The sequence below is a fragment of the Chrysochloris asiatica genome, unplaced genomic scaffold (assembly GCF_000296735.1).
Source record: "Chrysochloris asiatica unplaced genomic scaffold, ChrAsi1.0 scaffold00205, whole genome shotgun sequence".
NCBI classification, from domain to species: Eukaryota; Metazoa; Chordata; class Mammalia; order Afrosoricida; family Chrysochloridae; genus Chrysochloris; species Chrysochloris asiatica.
Genome location: NW_006408723.1, coordinates 53,853 through 61,017, shown reverse-complemented (window position 1 = coordinate 61,017; position 7,165 = coordinate 53,853).

The following is a 7,165-nucleotide window of genomic DNA, read 5'->3' as shown; positions in this document are numbered from 1 at the left end:
CCCATGGCCACAGCTCATAGGGGTCAAACTGTCATTGGAGCCCAAGCAGTTCCAATTCCAAATCCACACAATGGCCCTGAATTTGCATAGAGGACATCAACCCTTGAAACATTCCTTGAAGTTATGAAGATTGTTTGTATTAAATCAATTTGACTCAATGTCTGACTTCTTTCCATTTTCCCTCTAGACCCTTCCCCTGTCAAACGAGACTGCCACTCCAGCTAATCTCAAATTACTATCACTTGGTTACTAGCCAAATGTTGGTGGCTCAAAGTCACCCAGTGGTGTCTCGAAGAAGGGGTTGTCAATCTACTTCTGGAAAATTAGCCATTGAAATTGCTATTAAGCATAGTTCTATTTTTACACACATGGTGTTGCCATGAGTCAAAATTGACTAGATGGCAACTGTTTTGTTTGTTTATAATTATGTGAGATGTTAGATCTGGAAATATGAGTAGTGATTTACAGTATTAGACACACTTAAGATTTATATTGCTCAGAGTAATGTGGGCTACAAAGCTAAGAAAACATGTAGACAAGAAGTCTCTCTGTCCATAGGGAGCTTCGAGGTTTCTGGAGAATACCTTACTTCACTCTGGCCAGATGACAGAGTCCTTGGGGTATCTGTGGGTTCCCCAGGGACTGTAACAGCTATAGTATGAAGACACCTGAACTATCTTTAAATATTGCAGAGTGTCAGACATGAAGGGGCTTTCAGATCCTACCTTCTTATTATAAGGTGATGCATAATCTTATAAAAACCCACCAAACTATTTTTACTTGATGGGCATGGGTAAGAGAAAGTAGGGAAAGATACTGATGGATTATATGATTCAATTATGAGTGATTGTTTTTGTTAAGTGTTGTTGAATCGGTTCTAACTTATAACATTCCTGTATAGGGTTTCTATGGATTGGCTATTGAATTTGAACAACTGACCTTGCAATCCAATACTTATCCTACAATGTCACAGGGTTAATTGTGAAAACTTAGAATTCTAGCATGGCTATGAAATGAGTTATATCAGAATCAGGTAGTGGAGAGCTCACTATCAACAATGAAGAAGAGCCAGGAGTAGAGCATGTTTTTGGATCTTGATCTCCACACATTGAACCTCAACCCTAGGCCAGAACACTATGACATTGGAGGAGTGGCAGGGAAGCAGCAGCAGCAGCAGAACCAAAAGCCGGAGCTTGAAGTGGAATAGTGGGCTTTTCAGCCCATGAAGCAAGTAAAGATAAGTGACTTTGAGCAGGTTTGCCATAGTGCAGAGCTAGAGCAGAGTGCCTTCAGACTGAGGCTTATAGTGGATGCTTTACCTTTTGAGCATCTATCAGCAGGCCTGAAAGAGTTTTGTAACATTGCCTGGGAAGAGAGTCTTATCTGTGGGCAAGGCTGAAGAGAGGCTGTCTTGACTGGAAGAACTATGCTCTGAACATTTCTGACTCTGAATTGTAACCTGTTAAGTTCCCTAATAAACCCCATAACTGTGAGTATGAAGTCTGAGTTCTGTGTGGCCATTGCAATGAATTATTGAACCTAGATGAGAAGCAGAGAGTACTGGAAGTGACAGTTTGGTGTCATTAAATATATATATATGTGTGTGTGTGTGTGTGTGTGAGAGAGAGAGAGAGAGAGAGAGAGAGAGAGAGAGAGAGAGAGAGAGAGAGAAAAGTGATATCAACAGGGTGGATACTTTCTCTATTGTCATGTGACCATTGGCAGTGGTAGAACCTGGACAATCAATTGCCCCTCCATGACATGCTGCTTCCAGCCATAGACACTGCCTGGGAGACAGTAGCAAACTTGCCCTCCACTAGGAGAGGTAAGTGTGGATGGAGCAAAGAGAGTGGTCTCTTGGTCTGTAGCTCATGTCTCTCCAGTAGGACCCTAGGTAAGTTAAGAGGAGCAATGTGCACAGCTGGGTGTAGCCTACCTTCCATGAAGTTTTAGACAATGAAGCTGACTCTTTAATGAACTTGAGTGCCCTGGTCACCCAAACATTCCTGTGTATTTGTGACCTTCCTTCAATGTGATGATAAGATAATGAGAACAAGATTAGATATATTTACCTAAAGCATCTGGGTAGCACAATCAAGATCAAGTCTCCCCAAGAGGACTCTGTACACATTCCCTTTAGAATACACAAATGGCAATTGTTTTGTTTATGTGAGATATTAGATCTGGAAATGTCAGTAGTGATTTAAATTACTGGACACACATGAGATTTATATTGCTCAAAGTAGCATTGGCTGCAAAGCTAAGAAAACATGAAGATAAGAAACCCCACTGTCCATGGGGAGCTTGAAGGCTTGAGCCACTTACTTACGTTTCTTGTTGCCAGAATAACCCTATAGTTTCTGCTTTTGGCAACACAAACCAAACAGATTGAAAAATACACTTTCCTGCTGCCTGACTGCTTGCTTCCTTTCTATCCAAAGGCAACTGCACTATTCTATTGTAGCTTTGGAAAGGCACTCTTTGGTTGGGCTTGGGAAAAATTTACTTTTTAATGCTGATTCTACTTCCTGCTGAAATGAAGATCTTTGCTTGGAAACTGGCCAGACTCCCTGCTATTTTGGAAATGAGAGTCAGACATCCTATACTCTGTCAAAGTAGAAGTCAGTTTCCTTTCCTTGGCAGATGATAAAATGAGGTAATCAAACATGATTTAGTAGAGGAGAAACTCAACATTCTAGAAATGAACACCAGTCGTTTGTCTTGCAAGAAAACATTTTAAAAGACAGTTGTAGTTCAACAATATTGAATGAACTATGATTTCAAAATCTAGTAAATTTCAATTGTTGTTGAGATCTGTCTTAAAACTTAAAATATTTTTTTGGTAAATGAAATGGTTATGCTTTAAAAATTCCAGCATGAAAGACACAGAAAACCGAATCTTAGTAGTAGTAAACACAGAAAGCAATAATAATAATAATGATAAGACACATTACTTATCCTTGGAAAACTTGTTTTTAAAAAGGAAAAAAAAAAAAAAACAATTGCTCAGCATTCTCTGAAAGAGTGCATGTCGCCCATCTCCCAGAACAGATGCTTGGCTGGGTGAACCTTGGTTCTCTGCCCAAGAAAGAGTGAGCAGGGGGAATGGAATTTGGCAAGTCTTATGCTTTCCTGGTTGGTAGGTCAGTTGGCTGCAAAGACTTGACCTTGTCAAATGTGAGAGCTCTATCATCCTGGCTTAGAGATCTGAGCCAGGGGGAACTGGGATAGGACAAGTCATGCCCTTCCAACTCTTCACTGTCACCTGATTGGTTGGCATTGGGTCAATTCTGTTCAGACTTTGCTGCATTTGTCTGAACAACCAAAGAGCTCTGGTAGCATAATGGTTACGAATTGGGCTGTTAACCTCAAGGTCAGCAGTTTGAATTACCAGCTGCTCCATGGGAGAAAGATGGAGGCTTTCTGTTCCCTTAAAGATTCATAGCCTTGGAAACCCTATACAGAGTCGCTATGAGGCAGAACCGACTCCACGGCACATAACCAACCATCAGACTTTTATTGGTACATTGTTACACTGCCTTCTTTTTTCCTTTTCCTTTTTCAATTTCATTGCGGTAAACTATTTATAGTTAGCATAGTATTTATTTCCAGTACTACTGTAACAAAGTAGTGCCACAGACTGGGTGGCTTAAAACAGTATAAATTTATTCTCCCTCTGCTCTGGAGGCTATAAGTCTGATTTTAGAAAGCAGTACCATGCTCTTTCTGAAGGCTATTGGTAAAGATCTTTCCTTGTCTTTTCCATCTGTTGACAACTCCAATTGTTCCTTGACTATGGCAGCATCCCTCCAACCTCTGCCTCTGACTTACCATGGCCACCTTCCCTTTGTGCTTGTCTGTGTTGCTTCTTTTCTTTTACAAGATCAGCTAGGTTATATTTAAAAGCAATAAACAAGTTTTCATACAGTCAATTCCACCTCATGTAGATCCCATGTGTTGCACAAAAGAGTTGTGCTCTATAGGATAAAACTGTCTTTTCAGAAGCAGATCACTAGACATTTCCTCCAAGGTGCTTTGGGTTTGAATCACAAAACTTGCAATTACATCTACAAAGATGCTATTTGCAAATAAGGTTACATTCATAGGTATCAAGGGTGAGAAGTTCAAGATATCTTTTTTGGAGCTCATTCAATCCATAAACAAAGGTTGTTGTTGTTAGTTGTCAGTGAGTTGGTACTGACTCATAGTGACCCTATGCACAACAGAACAAAACACTGCCCAATCCTGAGCCAACCTCACAATTGTTGGCATGCTGCAGCCCATCGATGCTGCCACTTTACCAATCTATCTTGCTGGTGTCGTCCTCTTTTTCTCTGACCCTCCACCTTACCAATCATGATATCCTTCTCCAGCGACTGGTCCCTCCTGACACTATGTCTGAAGTATGAGAGATGAAGTTTGGCCATTCTGGCCTCCAAGGAGCACTTTGGCCTGCACTTCTTCCAGCATAGATCTTTTGGTTCTTTTGGCAGCCCATGGCACTTTCCACATTCTCCTCCAACACCATAACTCAAAAGCATCAATTCTTCTATGTTCTTCCTTATTCACTGTCCAACTTTGGCATGCATATGAAGTTATTAAAAATACCATGGCTTGGGTCAGATGTATCTTAGTCCTCAAGCTGACATCTTTGCTCTTCTACACTTTAAAAAGGTCTTGTGCAGCAGATTTGCCTAATGTAATACGTCTTAGCTAATGTTTCCATGAGTGTTGAGTGTTGATCCAAGTACAGTGAAATCTTTGACAACATCAATCTTTTCTCCATAAATAAGAATGTTGTTTATTGGTCCAGTGGTGAGGATTTTTGTTTTCTTTACCTTGACATGCAATCTGTTCCAAAGGTTGTTGTCTTTGATCTTCATCAGTAAGTATTTTAAGTCCTCTTCACTTTCAGCAAACAAGGTTGTATCATCTGCATATCGCAGGTTGTTAATGAATCTTCCTCCAATCCTGATGCCACGTTTTTCTTCATATAGCCCAGCTTCTCAGATTGTTTGCTCAGAATACAGATTGAATAAGTGTGATGAAAGAATACAACCCTGTCACACACTTTCCCTTATTTTAAACCATTCAGTGTTCCCATGTTCTGTTCCAACAACTGCCTCTTGGTTTATGTACAGATTCCTTATGAATACAATTAAATGTTCTGGAATACTCATACTTTGCAATGTTGTCCATAGCTTGTCATGATCCACACAATCGAAGACCTTTACATAGTCAATAAAGCACAGGTAAACATCTTTCTGATATTCTCTGCTTTCAGCCAAGACCCATCTGACATCAACAATGATATCCTTTATTCCACGTCCTCTTCTCAATCTGGCTTGAACCTCTAGAAGTTCTCTGTCAATATATACTTGCAACCATTTCTGCCTTTAGTAAAACTGTACTCACATTGGCTATCAAAGATATTGTCTGATGATTTCCATATTCCATTGGGTCACCTCTCTTTGGAATGAGCAAAAATATGGATCTCTTCCAATCAGTCGGCCAGATAGTTGTCTTCCAAATTTCTTGGCATAGATGAGTGAGTGCCTCCAGTGCTGCTTCACTTTCTTTTCTTTTTTTAAGGTTTTTATTGCAGATTGAGTGAAAGTTTACAGGGCAGATCATCAGTTTTACATTCAACAAATCATACACCTTGTTTCATTACAATGATTATAATCCCCTCCATGTACTATCAGTTAACAGTATTTCTCTCTATTCACTTTAGCTCTTTTACTTTTTAAATTTTTTTTTTAAAGCATTCAGGTATATATAATAATTTACACCACCAAAGGGTACATTCTAAAAGTCTGCCTTCTGGCTGCCAACTCTTAGTCCATCTCTTCCCTTGAATCTAGAGTCCTCAGCTGCTCTCTCTCTCCATGTCCCCATCTCTGCCTCCATCTCTGGTATCACCTTATCTCTGGATAAGGTCTTACATTCCGCTTGCGCTCTTCTCCCTTGATGGTCACTGAGTCCTGTGTTTCTGGACTGTAAGATTAATTACTCCATTGTTTTTGTTATAAAACTTCTACATTTATAATTGTGACAGTCACAATTAGTCAAGGTAACAATTACACACTATTGAATCGTAAGAATATTATACCCATCTCTTTTCACCAGACCCTTCTAGACAAGATGAAATCTACTCAGTGGGGATTCTTTTTTCCCCACACACTATTAAACTAAATTCTCCCTTGAAATCTTGTAAGCCAGTCACTTCATGCCTTTATTGTCTCTTCATTTTAGGTAGCCAATGTCCAAGTTGCAGATCCCTATCTATCCTGTGTTCAGAAGGGATAACATTGATACTTGATGTGAAGACTCCTTCCCTCTCTGTTGGTATTTAGAGTTATTACCTCCATGAGAATAGATCAAGTTCATCAAATTGCAACAATTTACCGTTTCCTTTATCAAAAATTGTTTTGTTCTTCTTCTTTTTAATCTTCCTCTAGTTGAGTTCTGATTATCAAGCCATCGAGGCTAGGTCAAATGGGTACTATCTGCAACTTTGGTTGTTCTTGTGTGCCTCCTCTCACTTTTTATATCAGCTGGATGCTTCACTCTCAGCTATAGCCCTTTGTGGCTATGTCCTTGTCCATAGGCTCAGGTGTCTCCAGGTCTCATCACACTTTGGAGCAGCCAGTCCTTCCCCTTCTCTCTCTCATTTCCAGGTCAACAGGAGTCTGTGGAACATATTTGGACTCGGCCCATTTCTACATTGCTGACTTTCCCCCTCTTCCACTCCCCAGTAGACCAATATGGTCATCAGCAAGCTTACATGCCTGCTCATGTGTTCCCTTTAAGTTTCGGTCTTAAAGGGGGATTTTTCCTGAAGGAACTTGATTGCTTTCCTTGATGGATTCCCGATGAACAACTTGCTTACTCTTGCCAGTCATTCTGCCATTTTTGTTTTGAGTTTTTCCTGATTGGAAGAGATCAATATTTGTGGCCATTCCAAAGAGAGGTGACCCAACAGAATGAGGAAATCATCAATCTCTTTGATATCTCAAGCGAGTAAAGTTTTGCTAAAGGTAATACAGAAATGGCTACAATCATACATTGACTGAGAACTTCCAGAGGTTCAAGCTGGATTCAGAAGAGGCTGTGGAATGAGAGATATCATTGTTGATGTTCGACGGATCTTGGCTGAAAGCAG